Raw genomic sequence first — 25,591 nt, forward strand, 5'->3', positions numbered from 1 at the left:
TTATAAATGAAGAGGCACCTCAGCGTCGAATTTACCCAAGATCAAAACTGAGCCGAAATCATGATTTTATTATACTGTGTTATTTTTACTTTCACAAAGTATTAGAAAAGAAAGGCCAATGTACATATATGTGTATAGATGGGGAATGATGTAAGAAACATGGGGGTGGGAGATTAAAGAATTTGAGATGACAGTCAGTTTCAATTGAAAGGAAAACTATTGAGGACTGAAGTCTTAAGGATAGTGGGCTGACCCTCTGTTTTTTGAAGCTTGCAGATTTGCTTTTCGTTTTTCTTTCACCCACTTCTCTTGTGGATCAGTGAGTTTCCTAATAAAAATAAAGGAACATAATTATTATAGTTTTGTGAGTCTGCAAAATTATTGCTCTTTGGAGTACCTGAGCCACATTTCCTATTCTTTTGCTTCCTCTAGCCCCATCATCACACATTTCTAAAGCCGACTCATAGGTCATGTGCATAAGAAATTTGTTACAGCAATTCTGCTTGTACTTTGGTGTGATATTTTTCCTTAATTTTCTTTGTCCTGATTATAATAGCTGCAACCAATAGCTTTTAATAGGTGGCACATACTCATAACAAGGTTTGCTCATGGTTTAGAAACAGCAATAATTTAAAATATGAATTCTGTACATCTGCAACAACTCCCTCCCCCATTTTCGATCTCATTCATTTTCTAGCAGCATAAATCAGAAAGCAAAACCTTTGTTGCTTTAAAAGTCCTGCTTTGCCTTTTTAAAATGTGTTCTTAAAGATGAAATAATTATGCTGCTTTCTTGGATCAAGATTTCAAAGGAAGAACCTCCTGCGGATACTTATGTACACTTACATACGAAAATGGATGTTTAAATGCAGGTAGATGAGTATTTGTCCTAAAATGTGATCTTCCTTGTTGATGCTGGAGCTTGAGGAGCTATCCCTATGCTCTGCTGCCACCTTGGCAACTCAGAAGGATTTACACCGGAGTTCTGCACAGGGAAAGCTGGAAGCAGCATCCCCACAGCCTCTCATGGGGCTGGCACGGCTCAGAGAGGCATTTGAAATGGCTGTGATTGATACCCATAGACTTGGGCATGCTTCAGAGAGGAATTATAACATCTATCTGGTGGGAAAACATACTTTCTCTGTTTTTAAGTAACTTCGTTTCAGCAAGATCCATGTGTGTAGCCTCTGAATGCTCTATAAAGGTTCCGTATTTCTTTCTTTCTTTCCTTAGTCCGGAATAGAGACAGAAGAAGGAGTCGGTTGAAGATGTCCGTGTGTGGATCTGAGTTTGCGCTCTGAGAGACGTCCTGGCTCATTTGGGTGTGACGGTGACAGCAGAGGCGCTCTGCTGACAGTTTTTTCTTGTCTAAGCTTCCTTTCCGCATCCACAATATGACTTGCCTTCCAGTCCGGTTAACTTCTTGGAAGTCCAGAGCACTTAGTCAAAGCTGTGTACAAAATGCAAAGCATCTGGGCGGCTAAGGCAGAGGCTCCTGTATTCTCTATGTAACCGCCTCCAAAAAAGCTGGGAAATTTCGCGGATCAAAACGTAGGCGCTTAAAGCTGACCCGCTGCTGTCAATGTTGGGACTTAGATACATTTTTGCATCGTCATTCTTGTGTGTGTTTCCCGTTAATTCCATTTTAAGGCTCAGGCTCCAGCTGTCTCTCTCGCGTGCGCTCTCCCCTCTCTTTTCATTTCCCATTCACACATCAAACTCCGTCCTCCGCACCCCTATCTTCCTGTGTCTTCGTCTTAGTTATGTGAATGTGTGTCATTAGGCTTACTCGGACACTGGATGGGTGAGTGGGAGGCAGCTTTTCTTGCGGTTTCATTTACACTTGGCATGGGTGGCTGGGTACCCTCCGTATGAACTGTGTTCATACGGAACACAGTTAAAATCTATAGCTAGAACCAGCGAAGAGTTCCGAATCTTCAAAGCGCAGCTAGGACAGGAAATAATACAGGGTTGGGGGGCGTGGACGGGGGCGGAGAGTAGAGAAGTAAAGGAATAAAACCAACTTCGCTGGCAACTTCAGTAAATCCGGTAACTGGAGGCAAAAAATAGACTCCGAGGGCTGGGTCTGGTCCGGATGAAACGCTAGGGCTCCTTCCCATCCTTGAATCTGGGCGCTGGAAGCCAGCCACGGGCGTCTTGCCACGCGAGTGCCCCTAGACAGCAACACACCCACTGGAAACGCACGTGAACAAAGCTCTCGCCCCCGGGAGCCACCGCCTGCGGTTTCCTAGTCGATCCCAGCTTCTCTAGGGAGTGTCAGGCGCTCACAGGGTTAAGTTAGTTCCCTCCCTGGTAGGAGGGAGAGGAGGGGGAGGGGAAAAGCAGCATACTGTCTCAGGCTGGGTACCTTGTAGTTAGTTGTACGTTCGAAACCTGTCGCCGTCACTTGCGCTTTTGGCATTATCCATTGTCACCGCGGAGGAACGAGCGCTTGAGATAACATCAGCGCCCGCAAATCTCCGCGCCAAGACGCTGCGCTACTCCTTTCGAGGTGCGCCTCTGGTCCTCCGTCCCGGGTGCCTAGCAGCGGCGAGGCGGCATCTCCGCTCCCACCACCGTGTCCACCAAGCCCCGGGATCAGGGTGGCAGTTCTCAACGATGGGCAGGAGGGACCTCGGCGGCGACCCCTAAAACAATACCATGCCCCGGGAGCCCCGCTGCTGCCGCGCCAGCGTCTTCCCTTTCCACCTCCCTGACCCTGTCGGATTTGGATGAGCCCATTGCGAGGAGAAGACGCAGCCGTCAGGTAAAAGGGGCTGCGGTGCCAGGTGAAGTTTCTAGTAACAGGCCGAGCTGCTGCTACGCTGGCACCACGCTGTTTCTTTGGGGAATTTCTTTTTTTTTTGAAAGAGTTGGGGTGGTCATCTTAAGTGGGTTGTTCTAAGCTTTGTCTTTTACCTGGAGAGAAAATAGGCAGCTTAGCTTTCTCTCGACTTTGGGGACATCTGTCTGCTGGTCAAATCCACCTCCTCTAAGGAGCTTCATAACTGAGTTCTGGGTCAAAACGCAAATTTGCTTGTCTAGTAGATGCATCGATGCTAAATTGGGGTTCTCAGTGCCCCTAACCTTGCCAGAGTTCACCCTCCTACTTCCGTAGATTGAATCTCTTCTTTCACCAGTAACAACCGTCTCCCCTCCACAAGCTGTTTTTAATGTCACCAGCGTTATTATCAAGCGGTTGTATCTAAAGACAACAGCATGCTACCTGCCCATAATCTGGGATCGATTAGCAGTTAAACAGACGCAGTGGATACTAATTCCTTTTCCTTAGAGTTGGTGGGAGTGAGAGTGGGGATGGGGGGTGCTTTTTCCAAAACCAAGTCCCTTCCAGCCCTGCTTGTCCTCTTCGGGCTGGCGGGCACTGAGCTGGGGCCATCTAGCCTTTCTAGAGCGCCTGCGGAGGTGGCAAAGGCTCGGGGAGCACAGCAGGCGGAATCGGAACCGAGTTCCTTGAGCTGCGTGAGTGGGACGCAGGGAGAGGGCGAATAAAGCCCCCAGGTGCTGAATGCAGGGGCAAGGAGCCGGCGAGGGTGACTGGAGCAGGGCCTTGCCAGCTGTTACCCAGTCTCTGCACAGGCTTGGGGGCTTGCAGCCTCCTGGAAAGATCCCTCCGCCGCGCTGACCAGTACCGGGCTCGCCCCCGCACTTTGAGCGCTGCCGCGGTCTTTTCTCGTTTGTCATCAAGCCCTAGATCAAGGCTGTAAGTTGAAGTCGGGGTACTGACTAGGGAAAGGAAGCCACAGTGGAAGAGGGTGACTGGGACGGTCTGGATCCATATTTGACACCCGGAAAACTCCTAGAGCGTGTGTGGCTCCTGCCAGCGGTAGTTACTGGTGGAGCTGAGGCCACTGCCACTGTCGTCGTTGGCGCTTTGCTCCTGGAACCTCCCAGCAAGATGGCACTCACTGTCTGTTCCCTTCCTATTAGCACCCCCAGCCGCGCCCCCTCCTCCCCGGGATACTTATTAGTCACACACTGTGGGGAGAAGACGGGCTATGTAAATCTAAGTCAACGCGCCTTCCTAGCCACCTTTGCATAATGCAACAGTAACAGAGACCCGCGCGCACGAACCGGGTAGTGTGCGCGTGTGTGTGTGCGCGTGTGTGAGCGCGTGTGCCAGCGTGCGTCTCCGCGCGGGCGTGCGTCTGGGTGGATCCTTGCGTGGCAAATCGGGCTTTTCTCCAAGTCGTCTTAACATGATTTAGGCTCTCAAATACGTGAAGGCGGTAGACACAACAGGGATGCGAAGGAAATAAAAAACAATTGAGGAAGTGGTGCCAAGTCACTCATGCTTTGAACTGAGTACGAGGAGTGCGGTCGCGCCTGGGGCGCGTCCGGAAATCATCCTGTGCCTGTGGCGGCCACCGCCCCAGTTCAACTCTTCTGCTGGGAGAGCTGAGCGGATCCCTGGGGGGTTGGTCCTGGGCTAGTTTCAAACTCTCCGTTTGCATCTCGCGTGGCCACACCGACGGCGCGTCTCGGCGTAGCTCTTGGAGCGGGCTCGTTCTCCCTCTTCTGTTCAGATTCAGCCTCACCGGACTTGTTACAACATGACTGCAACTTGCTGGAGGCAGGAGGAGCAGCACGAAATGAGATGAGAAAACCAAAAAACATCTCCTCCTTCCGACATGGAGACGTGCACCTAGTTTTTTTGCTTGTTTGTTTTTTACATTACTCTTTAACCTTTGGAAAGAGATTGCGAAGTGGAAACGTTGCCTGTACAGAAATCAGGCTTCTTAGCTGTCAAGACTGTTTGCTAATCTTTAGGCTGAATCTCTCGTTGTCCGCTGCAATCTGTGGGGAAATTTAACAACGCTCTTGCCAGAAGCAGCCAGCGTGAAGGAAGAAAGTGGGGGCTTTTAAATTAATCCCGTTAATTTTTTGATCACTCCCCCAGTTAAAGTCATTTAAGGTGGTCGAAGATGAGGGAACTAGTGATGGGGTGAGGAGTGGGGGGCACATCACCAAGGTTGTCGGCATTTGAAATAACGCCATTTTGGTTGAGAGGTTTGCTGTATTTTACCCTCTAATCTCACGTTTCGATCATTTCTCAATGTCTAAGTAATAGATCCTTCCTCTTGGCAGTACACCACTAAGCAGGCATGGGGAAAATCTCCTTTCAGGGTTCAGATGGTGGCATTATCCCTAAGGGCTGCTGGTAGGGACGGTATGTGCCGGGAAGACAGAGAGAAGGTCAGGTTGGCATCTGCCGGGTTAGCCAGGCGCTCTGAAACTCTTTTCAGAGAGGACAGGGTTAAAAGCCAAGTCCGACTTTGCCTCTTGGAAATCGCTGGGTAGCAGCCGCGCCTCCCAAGCATTCTTTAAACCAGAAAAGTGGGAGGGACTCCGGGAGAGAGGGAGGGAACGAGGCAGGGAGAGAAAGAGGGCTCCAGGAGCGGAGCGCGCCAGAGCGCGAGGGACGGAGGGAGAGGAGGCGCGCGGGAGCTGCGGAGACGATCCTGCGAATTCATTACTGTAAACATCTCCGGGAGTGTCAGGAGGGGTGGGGGTGGGGGCCGCGGCGCCTACATTAGCCCGGCCGCGTCGGATTGAGGCAGTAGTGTGGTCTGAGCAGCCTCCAGACCCACGCCGGGCGGGCGCAGCACTTGGAGCGAGCCCTGCGCCCGCCCCCGCGCAGCGCCTCACGCCCGGCTCGGAGCTGTCCGCACACACGCGTCGGAGGAGCGCCCGCCTCGCTCTCCCGCCGAGTCCCGGGATCCTCCAAATCCGAGGAGCTCGGGTGCTGCGGGGCCGCTTTCTGCCGCCTTCCCCGCTCGCTGTACTTCTTTTGGGGTTCGTTGGCTTGACGAAGCGGAGAGGGGGAGGCGGAGGAGGAGAGAAGGCGGGGGCCGCGGCGGCCGGAGCCAAGAGAAAGTGGCATGCCCGAACCCTGGAAGCGGAGGTGGCGGAGGACTGGGGAAGACGATGCCGCAGCTCCGTAGGGGACGTAGGCGAGAGCGAGCGAGGCGAGCTGGGCGCCCCGGCCCCGGCCGGCTGCGGGGAGGCGCGCGCCGCTCTGAGGCTCCGGCCTCCGCACCCCCGCGCCCCGACGCTGCAGGCGACAGGGCTTGGCTCCAGCAGCCGCCGCCGTCTCCTCCGCTACCACCCGGAGGACCCAGCAAAAGTTTGGATCTGGGGGAGGGCGCGGCGCTGAGCGGGATTACCACCAGGGCTGGAAGGAGACCTCGAGAACCTTTGCAGGTAACGCGCGCCCCCAAGCCTCTTCTTCCATGCCCCTCCGTTGCGCTCCCGCTGCCTCCCAGAGCCTTTCCTGGCCCTCGCGGGTCTGGCAGGAAGTAAGAGGGAGGCGAAGTTCAAGGTCCCGGGGATGGGCACCGAGCGCCGGCAGATCACTAGTCACGTTAGGGGGGCAGCTGTGCGGCGAGGCAAATGCCCCCAGGAGTGGATGAGAACCCTCAGCCCCAGCTGGCTCCTCATCTTGTATCTCTTTGGAAATTTGGAATGTGAATTTATGGGCTTTTAAAGTATTCTTCAGTCCAGAGAAATGGTTCATGGATTTCACTTACCGCATGCACCCCCCTTCACACTCTCACCCATTTACCACTTTAAAAAAATGATTTGAGCCCACTCCCTACTCGCCTGCTTCGTTTCGCTGGACAGCAAATTTCAGGGGTGAAATACTGCAAGCAAAGGCGAAAAAAAAATCCTTTCCCCTTTTGACATCCCTGGAGTCCTCCTTCCCTCCCTTCACCTTCTGGCGTCATAAAATAGGAACTTTAGAAGTTACATTTTCATTCAGGGGTGAGGTGAAACGTGTTAGCTATGGTGATGTGAATTTGCCACGACTGTGCGTATGTGTGTTTGTGTGTGTGCGTGTTTGGGGGAGGGGGTTAGTGGTGTTGCAGAGAGGCTGAATTTTTCTCGGTGGCCTGAAACGCAGTGGTCCCAAGGTAGTGAGTGGCCGCGTGTGCGCATTGAGGCGGCGGCAGCAACGGAGAGAAGACGGTCACGTTTCCCGAACGACAGCTTTACTTAGGCTAAGAAAATAGCTGCAGCTCACTCCAAAAGCAAAAAGATTCCAGCCCCAACTCCCCGACGCCCCTTTCCCCAACTGAGTTTTAGTTTCAAAGCAACTCAGCGTTTGCTGCTGCTATCTTTATTATGATCATTATTTATTCGCCTGGAAACTCATCCTGTCTTCTCCTGTGAATGGGAATCAGTCTTCAAGAGCTTTTGATTAATTTTAGTAAGGGAATCTCTTGTAAAGCTTACAGTTAGCTAACCAAGTGCAAGGCACAAATCCGTGTAAACGCTCGCTCAAGAGTGCAAGGTGCTGATTAGATTTCTTTACATGCTGCATTTGCTATGCAAAGCCTCTTCTAAATGGGAGCTATTGCTCCCCACTTAGCTGGGAGGCTCTTTAATCACAGAGGGTTACGGGGCGCTTTGGAGCATGTCCACTCGCCCACAGACTTATTGCTAAATTTATTATGTCTAGCTTCTCACAGCCAAAAGCTAACACGAAAGCTAGCTTCCATATCGGACCGATATTGTCTGTAGACTTAACCGGTATGACCTTAATAAATATCCAACGAAAAGGCCCCCACCAAAAAATTTTTTTTTGAGGTAAATAGAATGCAGATTGGCATTTGTCCAGGGATATATTAGGTTGTTCAGTGTGAGTGTAAAATTTTAGGTCAGTATTTGAAATGTTAGAACTAGATTCTTACTTGTTTTCATTACTGAACAACATGGGCCAGCTACTTACGATGGGCAGGCCACCAGCCACCATATTAGCAGAGAATCAATCTGTGGATAATACGCATACCACGAAAAGTTGCTTTTTTCTCCACAGCTTTATTGCATCTGAGAATACTACTTCTCTTCCTCCCCTCCTTGAAAGCCCGAAACAGGATAGGGTTAAACCATTTAGGGATTTTTAATAATCACTGAAGACAGCGCAACACCATACTGTCATGTTGAGTTGCAAATATCTTTGACTGGAGGAGGTTGGAAGATGAAATTTCAAACATTATTCCATGTCTCTGCCAGTAGATGCAAGAAATTGTGAAAAGAATTGGGCTAGCTGTACTTTAGCAGAACCTATTACAAACCTAGCATGGAAGGAATGCTGTTTTTTTTTTTTTTTTTTTAAGAAAAAGCCCATGTCTTAACCCTTCAGTAGTTTCATTGCAGTTTTAGAAATTCCAGGGGATGCTTTTAGCAGAATAAAGTAGATTTCCAAATGACACCATGCTGGGTTACCCTGGAGTCCCCAAAGCAGTCCTGGCTTTTCCTGTATGCTAGGTTTCAGATGATGTGATCATATCCGAGTTTGACTTTGACCGGCTGGATCTAATTTGAACGTTCTCTGATGCCCGTTACATTTATATTCTGGCCTGCTGGTGAGTTTGATTTAGGATTTAGACAACTTTATATTTTCCCAGTTTGAAGCTGTGGTTTTAAGAAAGGCTCAAGTATGTACAAGTCCAGAAGCTTTATTCTGTAGAGACCCAGTGTGAACATCTGATCTAGTTTGACTCTTGAGCTTTGTACTTTACAAGAAAGAATTCCTGCTTCTGGGATCTGAAGCATCTGAAGTTAAAAAACAGCAAGGGTGCCAAGCGGCTTTTGGTTTTGCTCTCTCTTTAGAAGATTCAAAAAAGGTCAAGGTGTTGTAATATTTGTATTCAGGTCAGACTTTTCCGGATAATCATCTTTTGATATCTTTAATTTCAATTCAAGTTCCTTTTTCACTAGATTACTTTAATAACTTTGTGGTTTCTGCTACAGTGATTCAAATTCAGTCCATTAGTGACCTCTATCTGTGAGAAGTGAATACTCATTGTTTTTTTTTTCCTTCTCAACAAGGTCTGAAGATAATGTTGGGGGTGTTGGGGGTGAATCCCAACAGCTCTGTAGTTCTTTCTGGATATTTCAGTTTACCTAATTTGATTTTTCTAATACAGAGTTCAATATGGATAATGACAATTACAGTAATAAAAATGTTATGGACTAACAGGCAACTAAATGGTTATTCCATATATCATTGACAATGTGATCAACATAAATAAAACACCAGAGCTATCTACTGCCAATGAAGGGATTGTACGGTCAGGCTGACTATTGTTTTGGGACTCACAATGCTGCTGAATGTAAGTGAAATTTTATTGCTCCTAAGTGCTTACATAACAAGGGAAACTTGAGACGAGCTCAGAATATGTATGTGGTAACTAGACTTCATGGTAGCTGTGTGTATATGTCTTTAAATTCAGCTGTGCTTCTACTGTGAACTTATGGTACAGATCAAAGAGTGTGAGAAGAGTATTTATAAACAGATGGTCCTTTTAGGGAGACTGTAAAAATCTGATTCCTAATCCAGGTTTGTCTTTTGAGGGTTTTCAGATAGAAATTTCAATTTTAGCCTATTATTTCAAATGCTAATTGAAGACAAAGTTTACTGAATTTCTTAGGTGGGTGGATACCATTATCTGACATTTTCCAGATGGTTTTGGATCTAGAGGTATTTGGGGATATGGAATTTTTAGGAGGTTTTCTTTCTTTTCCCTTGGGCAATTTTTACACAAAAGACTTTTTAAAGACTATCTATTATTATTATTAAACAACCATTATCGTACTTTAGCCAACTTTCTTACCTTTTCTACTCTCCAAATTGCTTTTGTGCAGTTGTATCTTTCTTCTAGAACTACATGTTGCGAATTGAAGTATCAGTATACTTTTACTCCTTTCAGTAATAAAGGACCTCCAATTACGTATGTGTTTATAGTAAAACATACGCACACACAGACACACACACACACACGCACGAAGAACCATTTTAAGACAGAGATTCTTTTAAAGGTTTTAAGTATGTTCCTTTTTTAAAGGCTATGACACAAATATTGTAATAAAAATTTCCTGTGTTCTGATGAATACAGAGACTTATTTCAGTCTCATGGAACAGTAAAACACTGTATTAGTAAAATAATCAGTGGTATTTTGAGTACATGGTCAAAATCTGTTAGAACCTTCATGTTTTTTTTTTTTTTTTTTTTCCCTTCCTTGGCGAATTTCACATCTACTGGTCTTTTTGGTTTTCTTTGATTCCTTCTACTGTGGCTCTTTGAAGTGATTCAAAATTAAACAGTAGCTACTTTTTCAGGGGAATTCATCATGTTATGTTCAGGATTCCAGAAGAGTTAATGATGCAGAAAAAGTCCTGTAAAACATCTTTCTAAAAGAAGTCCTTCTCTTGCAAGCTTCCTACTTACTGGCCTCCTGTACCATTTGCAGTGAATTGGAACTCCGTTATTTATTTATTTTTCAAATACCACCTCTAACTTAATTTAATGTAGGATGTGTTCCTGCAAAAGTGTGCAGTGCCATGTGTCTTGAGTCACCCAAACAAAGCAGTGTCATTGTTATGTCCGGATCTGTTAATCAGGGAAGGTCAAAGAAAATATTCTTATATAATTTGGAAAGTCAAAAGGGCACGTTGGTGATTCTCAAACACTGGTCAGTTATTCTACTAATACTTAATAAGGACATACTTTTTCTGGCAGTTTAATGGTTACAGACCTCAGCCATTTTTGAAGCATTCACAAAATAACTCTCTGAAACTACTAACCATTAGATGATCATTAGAAACTGAGCAGTTTTTCCCCCTACTTTGTTCCCAGGTTGCTTTTAAGGGAATGTGCAAGAAACTTGGAAAAAGGTCTTCTCTTCCCTTCGGTTCACATGTCATACTGTTATATTTCAGTTCTCTTTATTAGAGCTTTCATGACACAGATAAAAGAATCTTCCATCTGAACCCCTTAAGAACTTGAGGGCTTTTGGATTTAAACCCACTGAAAAAATACCGGGTCCCAAAGTTTATAGATGATATTAGGCCTCAGAACAATTGAAACCACCTTCAGCAGGGAGCAAAAGAACAGTGGCTTCTAAAATTGGTTCACAAATATACTATCCATTGAAGTCAACAGAGGTCATATGACTGAATGGAAAGCATTAGACGCATATCAGTCCTGAAATAGGTTCACATGCTGGTGTCACTCTTAGCCCCAGCTGCCTCTACATGTCACTTTCATCAGAATCCAGCATCTAAACAGCCTCTGTAATGATTTCCTCTCTCACTTTGGCCCCAAAATTGGACTCAAGTACTTAGACAAAGGAAATAATGCAAGGAATTGTAATATTCAGCGTATCTAATAGACAAAAATTCATCATATCTAATAGACGTATGGGCCATAGAGGTTCGAGGAATCTCTTTTTAAGATTGATTTTGAAAGCACATTCGTATCCACCCTCATCACTCCCGGCCCTTACGTTTTCCAGTTCTCACATCCAGGATTTCATTTATTTCTCACAACTGCTTCTGAATTTATACAAGAAAGTCCTACCTGCCTCACTTCTGATTGGGTAACTGGAGCCAGAAAGAAGTTAAGGGCTACTAAGGCAGGGCATTTTATTATACAGATGTAGAATTCTGCAGATAGAATTGAGAAGTTCCATTCTTTATGAACCCACCCAAAATAATGAGAGTTGTTTGTTTTAGTTAGAACAGTAAGAAAAATCACAAACCTAGAAATATTTAGATTTAAAATAATAGCATTTCACTCTTCTGCATTAGATTAGATGACAAGTTTGCCTGTTCTGAATGAGTATAATCCTATGATGTAGGTATTTGGCACTTTGACTGTGGAGGGGAGAGGGAAATAAATGAGGTTGCCTTGGGGGAAAGAACAGAAAATCTGCATTCTCATGTCAGCGTACTTCTTTCTATAGTCAACCTTGTATGAATTACTTAATCTCCTGGAGACTTAATTTCCTCTCTACAGAGTTCAACAGAGTTGTTGAGAGGTCACATAAGGTTAATGTGTGTGAAAATACCTTGATAACAATACAGTGTTATATTCCTATAAAGAGGCATTATTCAAATTGATAACATTTATTACTGTATGCCTGTCTTGTGCTATGACAGACTCGGTTTTATATAAATAAGATGGTAACCAAGACAGTGTCCTGCCATTCAGGAGCTTTCGCTCTTACGGGTTCAAGGGATATCGCCTAACCAATACAGTGTCTGGTAGCCCCTGCATCATTTCTTCCATTCAGTTAATAATGGATTATCTCCTTTTCTGAGTTTGTGTTATTTTGATGAAAGTATCCATTTTAAGGATAAAGGATAATTAGGGTGAGTTGAGTTCTAGGGTCAAACTTTTCCTTTGACAGCTTGGCTTGATTCTGGAAATAGAATTTTGAGGATTTTTTTTGGAAAAGAAATCATCAATGTTTTCTGAAATGAGGTTGTTTCTCTTTTGACCGGATTTACAGTTTAACCATCCAGGTTACCTTTTGCAAACACACACCAATAGAAATACGATTTTTTTAAATTTTGATTTGCAAAATAAGGCAGGCTAGTACAAAAGAGTCGTTTTAGTACATTAGCAAACCTCCTCAGCCCATTACCGGTGAATAGAAAGATAATTTATTGTGAAGCCAGCATATATTCCAAAGCTTGGCTTTATTTTGATGTTAGTGTCATTAAACCCTGTGGAACAGTTCTTGACAGTGTATTTCTGCATGTTTTGTTCAGTTCTGTTTTTACTATTGTCAAATCTGAGACACTTAATTTTAAACGTTCCAAGAGTGAGCATGTTTATTTCTTTCTGCTAAATTGTTTACATTTAGGCCTTTGTAAAGGTTAATTCTTAATTGTTTTTGTGTTGCATAGTTGAAGCCTTCAGAAAACAAATGCCTTGGTGAAATCTATATTTATAAAATATATAGTTGGATCCTGATTCTTGGCCAAAATGAATATTTCTTTCAGTGATTTGAGGTACGAAGTCTGTATCCCACAACATTCTTTTCAATCTATGATTTGCTATTGTGGGAGTTCTGACACTTGCTTTTTTAAGGTTTTTTTTTTTTTTTTTTAGGTTGATTAGTAGTTTAGCAGTACATTGTAAAATATGTGGCCACAGAACTGTATTTTAACATGAAAAATTGCTTGCATAGTTTGGCAAAATTAATCTGAATTCCTTTTGTACTGGCAGTGTTGAATGATACGATATTTGAAGAGAGAAAATATTTGTTACTACTTTAAAGAGGTCTACTGATAAAATGAGAATCATCTGTAGGTATATATGTGGGGAGTTACTATGTATTTATATCTCTGAAATGCACCCACAAATATAAGTCTTATGTACCATGGGGAGGAAGTACTGTTATACCCTGAAGCTAGGTGGTGCCAGTTTAGCCCATATGTCCTTAATATGATAAAAATAATGATATAACCCAAATAGATTTTAATTGGTGCTTTTCTTTTCCAAATAGGTCTTAGGGAAACTGTGAATGAAGAAAAGTACAAAATGAAATCAGAAAATATATTTAAGTCTGGCCTGATCTTCATGAAGGAGATATTCTTATGGAGGTTTCACCAAATGAAGAAAGCTTGCTCATTGAGTCAGGAGATGATTTTTAGCACTAACAATGTACTGGGCATAGAGTAAGATGGGACAGGCCAAAAGTAGGTAAGGCGTGATCCCTCCACTTGAGGCCAGCTAGGCTGGTAAGCAGAGAGGTAGACACAAAACCTAATTGCACTGCAGTTTTATACAAGATTGAAGGGAATGCAGTGAACACTAAGTGTGCCAGAAACACATAGTGTTAGTGAAAAGAGCTCTTCATTGGGAGATGGACAGTCCTGGGCTCTAGTGCTAGCTCTGTGACTTGTTAATTTTGTAAACTTGGCCAAATTTTTAAATGTCTTTTACTCCTTGTCTCCTCAAGTAGAAAATGGAGGAAAATACTTTCTACTCCTAGAGCTATTATCTTAGGATCGAGGTAATTCTTAAAATGTCTACCTGTAGAGGACTAATGAATGACGACTGTAGGTCCTTCTGTCTCCAAAATGGTAATGATTTCATTGTGTTCCCTTACCTTCTACTGACTTGTCTCAGTTTGAGGAATGAACTGGGTCCTAACTTGGACTTTATTTGTTCGTTGAAAGCATAGCCTTTGTGACAATTGACGGGTTTATACCCACCCCCATGCCTTCTGCCTCACAGCCATGTGTCCTTCTACCAATGACACCAGTGCCTGCAGCTTCCAAGGAGTTCCATGTCTAGACTGTGACACTGAGCTCAGTGAGCCATGGTTATATATTTGCCAAAGTACAAAGATTTTTATCAAAATGAATTTTAACAACTTTCCTCATACAATTCACTTTATACATGACTCTTGGCAGAGTCATGAAAATATTTTATTGTAGAAGATTAGCATGTAAATTATCGTTATGCTTGCTTAAGGCTTATTCCATCTTTATAGAATGATTATACCTTGCTGTGGACGTTAGAATCAGAATGATACTCTTGGGCTATGAGTTCAGTGTGGAACTATTTCTTTCAGAAGATAATTTTCAATTAAGTAAAGGAACTTCTTACTGTTTCTACTGCAGATACTTCTGAACAAATAGCAGCACTCAGATGTCCTGCTAAAAATACATGGTACTGCGTTATTTTTCATTTATCATTATAATTGCATGTATGTATAGTATAATTTCTGTGTTGCACTCAACATTTGAGGTTTGCCCTTGTTTTTTTCAACACTATGAATCTGTAAATTTATTGATGTAGGAAAGCTATATTTAACAAGATGTTAGGCATGCCCCAGACCTCCAAGCTAGGAAACACATAGGCTTTTTCTGTTAAGATCACATAATATATAATGTAATATATACATATAATTAATCAAATTGGACCTGAGAGAAGCAGTCACTAGAGTGTGTTTTGTAAGCTGTTAACATCTTAGTAAGTTGCTTCTGAACCAACATTCAACCCAACATAAAACAAAAAGACCTTGTTTTGCTACTTTAGGAAATGTAAGAGAGATTAAAATTCTTTGGGAAATGGTTTTAAAAAGTATTTTTTTACTCAGATAGGTAAAGAACAAGTCCAGTGGTGCTGGCAGCAATGGAATTTAAGACTTGATTCTGATAATCTCTGAGTCCCGAAGGAATGCCACGCAGACATCCGTTTGAGTCACGAGCTTGTAACTGAGGATTTGACAAAGGTTGAGTCCTCACTGTGTGCCAGGCACCATGCTAAATTTTGTGCTAGGCCCTTGGGAGACTCTTTTCAGACAAGACTTTGTCGCTGCGCACAGAGAAATCTGATAGGTTGGCCTGTAGTCACTCTTTTCTAAACTTGACCTATCTACCCAAATTAACCGAAGGAACTGGTTAGAAATACAGATTCCTGGGCCAGTAAGAAGAACCGGAAGTCCAACTTCCTGTAACCATCAACACATTAAACCCTATAAGTTTAGAGTTTATTGTAACCTTCTCATGCCCTTTGCTGTACTCAGTGTGCAAATCGTGAAGACTAAAGTGGATCCTGTTTTAGTGTTGATCCTGATGTGTTAACTCTGTGATGAAACCTGGGAATGTGAGTTCTTGAAAACTCCTATTATTGGAAATCACTGAGCAGGATAGTTTGTAGAATTTTTTTTCTGACCTGGAGAATCAGTGGTTTTTATAGTTGTCTGACTTGTAGTCACTTGTGACTCTCTGAAAGTTTTTCTGTGTGTTTTGCTACATAGAAAATATTGCTCAATTTAACTCCATCTTCTAGAAAACTATCTTCAGAGAGGCCAGATATTAGGGCTGGCTTCCCTCTTGGTAGCAGCAGTCTCCTGTATGTTCTTCCTACCATCAATATCCCCTAAACCATTGTACTGTTCTTGGTGTCCCCAGAGTTAATTTCCTAAAAACAAAATAAAGAAACCACATCACATTCCTTTAGAAACCTACCTCTTGTATCGCCTATACCTCTGGATAAAGCCCATCAAAACTTGTTATCATGCCATGTGAGATCCGTGACAATCCAGCTCTCAAACCACTACTCAGACCTCATTGTTCAGCACACATTTCCTGTACCCTCATGCCAAACATGGCGAGACATGCCCCCAAATACTTTGCCTTTCCCGTGCTCTTTACCATTTACCTAGAACATTATCACATAGTGTCCATTTGGTAAACTCTTCCTTTAAGAGGCACGTGGATGACATTTTCCCTCCCGGTCACTCCTTTTTCTGGGCTTCTACAGCGTTTTGTTTGAACCTTGATTGGTTCCCTGTTTATGTTGTATTATAAAATGTGTCTGCTTACATGTCTATCTCTCTCATTAGACTTTAGGAACATTGGCCCATTCATTTCATCTCCGTGGTGCTAACAAAGTTGCCCAGTGTACCACATTCTGCAAAAATGTAATTGAGTTAGTAAATGGCATAGCACCGGCCAGACCTGGAACACAAGAAGATCTTCATAATCCAGTGAGAAGGACTGCTTCCTCAGAAGTACATTTTTATTCCCATAGATCGATTGCCCAATCTATCTATGGGCAATGCAACCACCACCTTTCTGCCTTACTCTGAGCAGGTTTGTCAGACAAATGTTGGCTGGTTAACCCAAACTTGATAAGGAGCAAGCTTTCCAAACCACACATGAGGCAATTCATATGCCACACTGGATAGGTCTGTTTAAAGAAATAATAATTCCACTTGATGATACATCTTTCTTGGAACTGAGTAGAACTGTCAGTTAAGTAGATGTTCACACAGATGTGGTTTTCCATACAATGAGAAATTTAACTCATAGCATTAACTTTGTGTATCTGTCTTGGCATAATTAACAAGAGCAAAGCAAAGGTCTTGTGAAATTTTGTGCATTTGCTCTCTTCTTTATTTTTTGCTTTTCATTATTTTGTTTATTTCATCCTAGGCCCATTATTTCCTGATGGAGGCCTCTGAGGACCCAGGGCTCTCCAGAGAAGGGAAAAGACTAGAAATCACAACGCCTTAATTTGGCTCCAGAAAACAGGATCCATCCTTAGTCTTCATGATTTGCACATTGAGTACAGCACAAAGCTTGGGAAAGTTACAATAAATTCTAAATTTATATGGTTTAATGTGTTGATGGTTACAGGAAGTTGGACTTTAGGTTCTTCTTGTTGGCCAATAGAAAATTCTAACAATACTTTGCTGAGTTTTGCAGTAGATTGTCATTTGATGGACAAAGTTGACTTGCATGCAAGTGGTGTATTTGCAAACACACATTAAACACACTCTAATCCCTTCCTCCCCTTTTTTCAACAAAACTTTTCAGTGGCTGAAAAGAGTAGAAGAGGATAGAACATAATTTGATATGCCCCTTTCTAGCTTTTGGTTCCATCTGGCCTATCTGCATGTTGGGAATACTTCCCAAGCCAGTGGGAAACACGTGAAAAAACACCTGAGATGATTTTTGATCAGACACTACCCCTTAATACTGGAGGCTTGCAACACCACCCCAGATCTTTTCATGTTAATTTATGAAACTGTTTAGAAACAACGTGCTCTCCTGATTTCTTGAATTACAACGAGTATTGGCAAGGCCAATTTCTTATCCAGAAGTCCAGTAATACAACAACAATAACAACAATATTAATAGTGATATTGATCATAAGGTTTATTGAGAGTGCTGCTTATGCAGTTCATGTGTATTATCTCTTTTAAACCTTGTAAAGTAGGTTCTGTTGATTTAAGTTGTGAATAGCCTCATTTCACACAAAGGGAAACTGAAGTAGAGAGAGTTGTCTTAGATTGCTTATCTTACTTTAGAGTTATTATGAATTGTCTCAATAGGGTAGATGAACACTGGATAATTTCCAAAATCCACTCAAAATTTATTTATCCATGGCTTAAAAATCAAATTCAGAGGTGATTACTCACTGTCCAGTGGATATAAATGATGAGCTGCTAACCAGTGGTCCAACTTTCTATATTTGACTTTTCTAATAGACAACTGCCTAAGAAATCATTAGTTAGTCTTTGCCACTTTTGAGTGAAAGAGAGTCATGAGTCTCTCAATGTATTTCTGTAACATGGAAATAGTGAAGAATCATTAATTTGAAAACAAAGCATGACAACTTCTAGCACATTTTCAGTACTAAGGAAAGCTTGCGGATACATGCCTAATGATTAGGGGCTATATTTATTGTAGAGAACGCTCTCCATTTTTTCCCCTTACCCTTTTACCAGCACTGCTAATAAATAGTTAAATGGATTGATTTGAGATTCACCTCTTTTTCCCTGTGGAGGTGATAATGGACAATGGAATGACCAGAGGGAAGATAATGGCATAAAGTGTGTGTCCTCTGAGAGGGCCTGCGAAAAATGGAGAATTGACTGTGTTATTAATAGATCAGCTTCACTGGTTTTCGAAATCTTTGTAATTGCTCAGGTGGTAGACTTTTATTGGGTGAAGAAATGACCAGAGATGGGCTGGGAAAGACTTATTCCACATTGATGAATGGAAAATAAGCACAGTTTGTGCCTGCAAATTTTTACACTATTCAGTTAGATTTTTGACCATCCCTCGCTTTTTGCACTTTCTGTGGTTGCACTAATCTCCACATGTACGAAAGTTGTGTTTTTTGAATTCTAGGGTTGTAATTAAGACCCTTCAGTTATTTGTCCATGGTATTTCTATGTAAATGTTATTAATACTGTCTAAATTTTGTGATCCATTCCTTAATTCCTTCACTTCCTTTTAAGCAGCTAGACTGTGGCTTCTGTCACTTCTGTGTTCTTTTGTCACCATCTGCTCATTATCTGTCAGGAGGCAACTGTGAATTGTTTTTGCCCTGGGCCAGTCTAATGGAATCCTTAATGGGGCTGTTTAGGGAAGTAGGTACTACCTAGGTGTGGTAGCAGTTAGGTGAATGGCTCCACAGCTAGCCAGCTCCATTACCACATGAAAGCACCAGCACCATTTGGCTTCCTGGTGAATTCTGCGGTGCTTCTTCTGTCTATGGAAGTGCAAATTTAGCTGAATTGGGTGGAACCAAAACGCTTGCCCTCTGCAATTTGCTACTGAAAAATGGTCAGGCCCTGTAAAGGAAACCTTAACATACCAGTGTCTCTGCTGCTAGAAATGGCTTCCTGGTTTGTCTGGACTGCATGCATCTGTCAAGAATCAGCCTATGGCCTAGTGTCCCTCTTCCTTCCCTCCAAGTGCTGAACTCACTTGAATTTTCCACTGGACTTCAGTGTCAGTGTGTTTTAGAATGAACCATTCCCAATAAAGTCCTACTTGTGCTGAATTAACATTTCTTTATTAAACAAAATATGCTGCCTAGAATCAGTAGTTTGAGTTTTCTTTGATTACTGTCTTTTATTCATCGTCCTGTGTTCTGTCACTAGTCTTAGGCACTTAAAACAAATTTCTGTTTTGGTTATACTGGGGTCATTGTAATTAAGCCTATGTTTCTCCCTCCCTTTCATTTTTCCTTTCCTGACCTGCACACCAATTACATTACTCTTCCTCATTCTTGTGGTGACAATATTACTCTCCATTGTTTAGAAGATCAAGTCTAAACTCCCCAGTTTGACTTTCAAGGCCCCTCTTTCTTAAACTTTCCCCTAATCTTTCCAGAGAAAGTTGTTATTCCCTTCTGACCTAAATTTAGGATGTGCCCCCATTTTTATCTGCATAGTAGCTCCAATGTGATATAAACTTTCACCAAATACTTTCTCTTTTCTTTTCTTTTTTTTTTTTTTTTTTGACGGAGTTTCGCTCTTTCACCCAGACTGGAGTGCACTGGCGTGATCTTGGCTCGCTACACCCTCTGCCTTCCAGTTTCAAGCAATTCCTCTGCCTCAACTTCCCGAGTAGCTGGGATTACAGGTGCCTGCCACCACACCCGGCTAATTTTTGTATTTTTAGTAGAGACGGGGTTTCACCATGCTGGTCAGGCTGGTCTTGAACTCCTGACCTTGTGATCAGCCCGCCTGGGCCTCCCAAAGTGCTGGGATTATAGGCTTGAGCCACCTTGCCCGGCTGCTTTGTCTTTATTTTCTGAGGGTAAGCTCATCTAGGGTATGAACCCCAAAAAATCTGAGACAGGTCTTAGATAATTTAGAAAGTTTATTTTGCCAGGGTTGCGGATGTGCACCCGTGACACAGCCTCAGGAGGTCCTGATGACATATGCCAGGGTGGTAGGGGCACAGCTTGGTTTTTATACATTTTAGGGAGGTGTGAGACATCAGTCAATACGTGTAAGATGTCCATTGGTTCTGTCCGAAAAGGTGGGACAACTTGAAGCAGGGAGGGGGCTTTCAGATAGTAGGTAGAAGAGAGAAAAATAGCTGCATTCGTTTGAGTTTCTGATTACCTTCTCCAAATGAAGCAACCAGATGTGCATTTTCTCAGTGAGCAGAGGGGTGACTGAATAGAATGAGAGCCAGGTTTGCCCAAGCAGTTCCCAGCTTGACATTTCCCTTTAGCTTAGTGATTTTGGGGCCCCAGGATTTATTTTCCTTTCACAAGGGCAAAAATAATGCTGAATAAATGTTTGAGGAGTTGAGTTGAACTCAGGTGTGTGGCCTCAAACCACCTCTGTGAAATTTACGTAGAGTACCACTCTGTCTACCTCGTGTATGCTACTTCCCATTAGATTTAAATATTGGGTAAATTAATATTTACCAGGTATGCACAAATAACTCTGAAATATATGAATTTTAAAATTATCTCATAGAAGAAGCTTCCTTTGTTCCCTCCATGGAATCTTTTCCAAAGCAGTGCAGCCTCTTGCCTTGAAAACAGGAAGGTAGCACATTCCAACAACATCATGAGTCCTCTGTTTATATTTGTAAAACCTGTGCTCTTTCCAAGCCTCTAGGCAAGAACAAATAGAAATAATCAGAGGCCTTAGAACTTGATTGTGTTGAATTGGATTCTTATAACTGAGGCTTGATAGCCAAAATTAATTGTGCTATAGTTTATATTGAAAGAGATGCTTGTGATATTGCAAAATCATAGACTAGCTTGCTGCAATCTTCGAAGACATCTGGATGTTTTGGAAAATACAACAATCACATGCTTTTTATTATCTCTATAATTGTATTCTTTTTAAAAAGGAGCTGTGTAAATGATACAAACAGGAGGCAGGGAAATAGTGGGTAGAAGAAGGTGGTCCCTGGCGAGGGCCACACCCTCAAGCCTGGACCTGTGGCCCAAAGTGAGAACATGCATTTCTGTTCTCCCTGTCCGAATGTTGCCTTTTCCGAAACCATACTGGCCTGTCCTGTCCCCCTTCCTGTACCCATAAAAACCACAGGCCCCACCGACAGAGCAACAGAGCAGATGAGAAAGAGAGAAGAGAAGAAGTAGCTGGATGTTGGAAAGAAGCAACTTGACTTCAGAGGGACAGCTTGGCAGTAGGACCTTGGAGAAGAGTTTGACCGGGGATGGCCAAACTCCAGGGGAAGACCACCTTCCCACTCCATCCCCTTTCCAGCTCCCCATTCCACTGAGATCCGCTTCCACTGGCAATACAATCCTCTGGGTTTGCCATCTTCCATTCGTTTGTGTGACCTGATTCCTCCTGGATGACAGACAACGACCCAGGTGCAGGTGCAAGACCCTCCACTGAGCTGTATAACACTTAAGCCATCCATGGATGGCAAAACTAAAAGAGCACACTGTAACACAGGCCCTCTGGGGCTCCGGAGGCTTGTGGGCAACCCGTAGATGCTGCCATGGGCCTGTACAGAGTTCTGCTTCTGCCAGTTGCCCAGAAGCTCTTGTCCCGGCCTCTGTACCTGCTTACCCCATGAGGGGTCGAGAGCTATGGGCTGAGTAAATGAGCCAACCGCTTCACAAGTCTTACAAAGGGTCCAAGGGGAATATCCCATTTCATAAAGATAGAGAGTGAACATAGAGAGAATATCATGGAGTTTGGAATCAGACAGACGAGATTTGAATCCTGGTTCTGTCTCAAGCAGCTAGGATGACTTCAGCATGTTTCTTGGTGCATGTGTTTGTGTTTACTTCCTCAGTTTTTCAGTAGAGAAAAAATAATACTCATAGGACCACTCTGGTGAATTGTTGAATAGATTGCGTATTATCTGCCACACTTCAAGTACTAGTATGCATTAAAATCCCTATCCCTTTGCCCTCCAATGTAAAATAATATGAATTCTGTGGCTTATACATAGCTATTTTTTTTTTGTCCTGCATAGATAAGGCAATTCTGTAAGGCCAGTGTTACCATTCTCCCAAAGGGCCTCCCTGTGGGCCCACAGGACATCTTGCGTAATTTCTTTTTAACAATATTTATTTCTGTGGTCAAGAAGAAGATAAGGTACCTTAGAAGTAGGCACTGTTCTGTCTCAATTTGGATATGCTTTTTGAAGAACTCTTAAACCACTTATTTCTGGGAAAAAAAGAAATATTTTCAGACATCTCATCACCTCAAAAACAGCAGGCATCATGGATTGTTGGAAGGGAATTACCCAGAGCAAGTGCTCTTAAAAACAACTGCATGTAGAGGAGGTTGGCTTATCAACAAGCAAAAAAGGAGATTTTTTTCTAGTAAATTTTAGCTTATCGCTATAAACGAGAAAATAGCCACATTTGTAATATAATCTATGGGAACAGTGCTGTGAGTGTTTCCACTAGGTGGAATTCTCAAGTAAGAGGTTCTAAGAATGAGCATTTACTCTTAGAAAAGCCTAGGGAATAGCTCTTAGGAATCAGGTAAATAATGCAATGAGAGCCCTTTCAAACAGGGAAGCAAAAAAAAAAAAAAAAAAAAGAAAAAAAAAAAAATGAATTCACTATAAACCACATTGTGGAAAATGTGATGTGATATGAAACACATTTCATTTACCTTGAATGACCAATGTAATTACAATCAGCTAATGAGTATTTTTTTCTTTTTCTGCATAATATTAACATCATCCAAAGTTAAGAAGGTATTTTTTTCAGATGAAAACCTAAAGTCATATAAAATTATGTGGACTTTTTTTCTGATGCTTGGAGAGAAGTTAGGGTTGTTTTAGCCTTTACCTACATTTCAGTTTAAGGCTTATCCACAGTCTAGAAACTCAATGTTAAAAGATAAAGAAGGATCTATAGAACACATTTTTTTTAACTTAAAACATGGATATTAGAAATTATATTTGATTATGTTTTTCTTTGTGCTGAAGGATTGATCTCCTTGTCTGAAGGAGACAGTGCCTACTTCTAAGGTACCTTATCTTCTTCTTGACCACAGAAATAAATATTGTTAAAAAGAAATTACGCAAGATGTCCCGTGGCCCCACAGGGAGGCCCTTTGGGAGAATGGTAACACTGGCCTTACAGAATTGCCTTATCTATGCAGGACAAAAAAAAAAAAATAGCTATGTATAAGCCACAGAATTCATATTATTTTACATTGGAGGGCAAAGGGATAGGGATTTTAATGCATACTAGTACTTGAAGTGTGGCAGATAATACGCAATCTCCTTGTCTTCTTTGTGCTGAAGGATTGATCTCCTCCAGATTGAAAATCTGGAGGGAGTTTCATGGGAAAATTATAGCATTTCCTTTATTAGCTACCCTTAAAATAACAAGAATAATTTGCTGGTTTAGCTTAAATTTGGTCTTATGACAGGTATGCACACAAGCTGGCTTGTCATTACCCTATCCTCCTCCATGATTCTGTCTTGTGAAATCATGAATGGAATTTCTATGAAAATATATAGCAAATGGGTTCCTGAAAAAATTGCTCTTCACATAATTCATCATCCTTCAGTGACAGAGATTTGTAAATAATGAAATCTAGTGAGAAATCTTTAATATCATTTAGCTAGTAGCTTAGAAGTGATTCTGATTCCACCTGTTTACCAGAACTGCTAAAGAGAAAATGAAGGAATTTAAACTTCAAATCCCATTTCCTTTTCTTTTTGAAATTAAAAGCACCTTGCTGATGGAAGAGTAGTGGTTGGTATCTGTGCAAGGTGGTATATGGGGCCATTTGATCATAACTGATGTGATGAAAGGAATGGGGTTGTCTGGAAAAATTAGGAAATGGGAGGGGCGGGAGAGAAATTTGAGAAAGGCACAGGCATGCCACTGGTGGAAATTACCTTCTAGTATCTCCTTTTCTGTTTACACTAGCTCTTACCCTTCTCCAAGGCATATGTATTGAGTATTCATGAAAAAAGTAAAATGGCTCCAGTGTTACCTCCATTTGTCCTGTTTATTGTTGTGGCTATGATGTTTTTGGCTCATTATCATTGTATCCTAAGTTCTTTACTAAATGAGTGGATGAATGCATGCATACATGGGTGGATGGACACATGGAATGGATGACTATATATAGGGGTTTTGCCCTGAAATACCTTAAGATTTATGGTATTTTAGATTTTAGTGGACCTGACTGAGATTACTGATGACTTAATTCAATTATTGCCAGTGAGAAAAGGTAGCCATGTGATGAGAAACTTGAAAGTGAGAACCATTTTCCGTAATCTTTTCTATTTTTGTAACTCACATATTTTTTATTTCTTATAAAGTTTCCATTTTGGTTATCATTTCACTTCTTTATCTCCTGTGGTAGGTAAGGCATATGTATTTATCCCTGTTTCTAGATTTCCAGAGAGGAAAATGAACTACCGAAGGTCATGTCCCTTTCTGTTTTGTGCATCTGTGTAGCAGATGGACATCTTATCAACAATTCTTGCCATGAATTGGATTGTCAAGCAATGAGGGATACTCAAAATATCAATAGGATAGTGAGTGGGAGCATTAAATTCTAGGTTTTATGTTGCCCCTAAAAAAAATCTGTGACCTCTGTCAATTTACCTAACCTTGGGGGCACAGTTTCTTCATCTATACAAGGCTGGGCAGTTCTAGTAATTCTCTGATTCTCAGAATCTAGGGAGCTTGTCTTATTGGTTAGAGATTGGCTGTGGATTTAGTTTACTTGGGTTTGTAGCTGCCTTCATTGCTTCATAGCTTTGTTACCTTGGCAAAGTACTTAACCTATATAAGCCTCACTTTTCTCATTTGCATAGTGGGGATCGCAGTAATAAAACCCCTTGAAGAACTGCCAGGAGGATTAAATAAGATAATCCACAGGAGGCATTTTGCATAGTGCCTGATGCAATTAAGTGCTTAATAGATTAGCAGATCTTCTACTGTGGCTTTTTCAGAAAAAGTTAAGGTGAGTATCCCTGATGTTTTTAGAAAGCAGTTGATATTAACAGGTTACTATATGACTGATCCAACTGTCTGAATCATGCCCAAATCATTAAAGCTCTCTAAAGGGCAGAGCCATCATAACTAATCCCACAATGTCCCACAGGCCTCTTCAAAGAGAAAAATGGCCCCTCTAGGAGCTCAGCAATTGTTTGAGGATGATAATGTTGATAATAATTCCGTCGCAGCATTGGGTTTTCTGGTGCAGACAGGTAAGACACGGAGACCTTTGGGTTGATGGCAAGATTTTGAGGGCTGATTGTGGCACCTTTGATGTGAGGAGGTATTCCTGCAATCCTTCCGAGACACCTATGCTGCTGTAAGTTATGAGTCTTGCTTATGTATCTGATGCTTCTGCCATTGTGTTAAGTCTCTGAAAAATTTGCCAGCCTGACACCCGGGATCTAGTTGTAGAACACTGCAGGAGTAATGGTATTTTTTCACATGGTGCTCAACATACAACGCCTACACTGAATTTTAACTATGGGATTTTTATGAATTAAAGACTTTCAGGTAAAATAGATACAGTGAATGAG

At 42.3% G+C, this 25,591-nt stretch overlaps 1 protein-coding gene across 3 annotated transcripts in view; it reads left to right on the top strand.

Annotated features, from left to right (window-relative positions):
* The first annotated feature begins 2,258 nt into the window (after nucleotides 1-2,258).
* The window catches only part of FLRT2 (fibronectin leucine rich transmembrane protein 2), a 103,058-nt gene continuing 79,725 nt past the window's right edge, over nucleotides 2,259-25,591 (top strand). Inside the window, exon 1 of one of the 3 annotated variants that reach the window (XM_017873864.1) lies at nucleotides 2,259-2,767. The gene's annotated coding sequence lies outside the window, so the exon portion shown is untranslated. Of the gene's footprint in view, nucleotides 2,768-5,442; nucleotides 5,497-6,112; nucleotides 6,223-25,591 lie in introns of those variants that run through there. The other 2 variants (XM_017873865.1, XM_017873863.1) reach the window with 2 other exon arrangements.

This window comes from Rhinopithecus bieti, unplaced genomic scaffold, assembly GCF_001698545.2.
Source record: "Rhinopithecus bieti isolate Rb0 unplaced genomic scaffold, ASM169854v2 scaffold_6782, whole genome shotgun sequence".
NCBI lineage: Eukaryota > Metazoa > Chordata > Mammalia > Primates > Cercopithecidae > Rhinopithecus > Rhinopithecus bieti.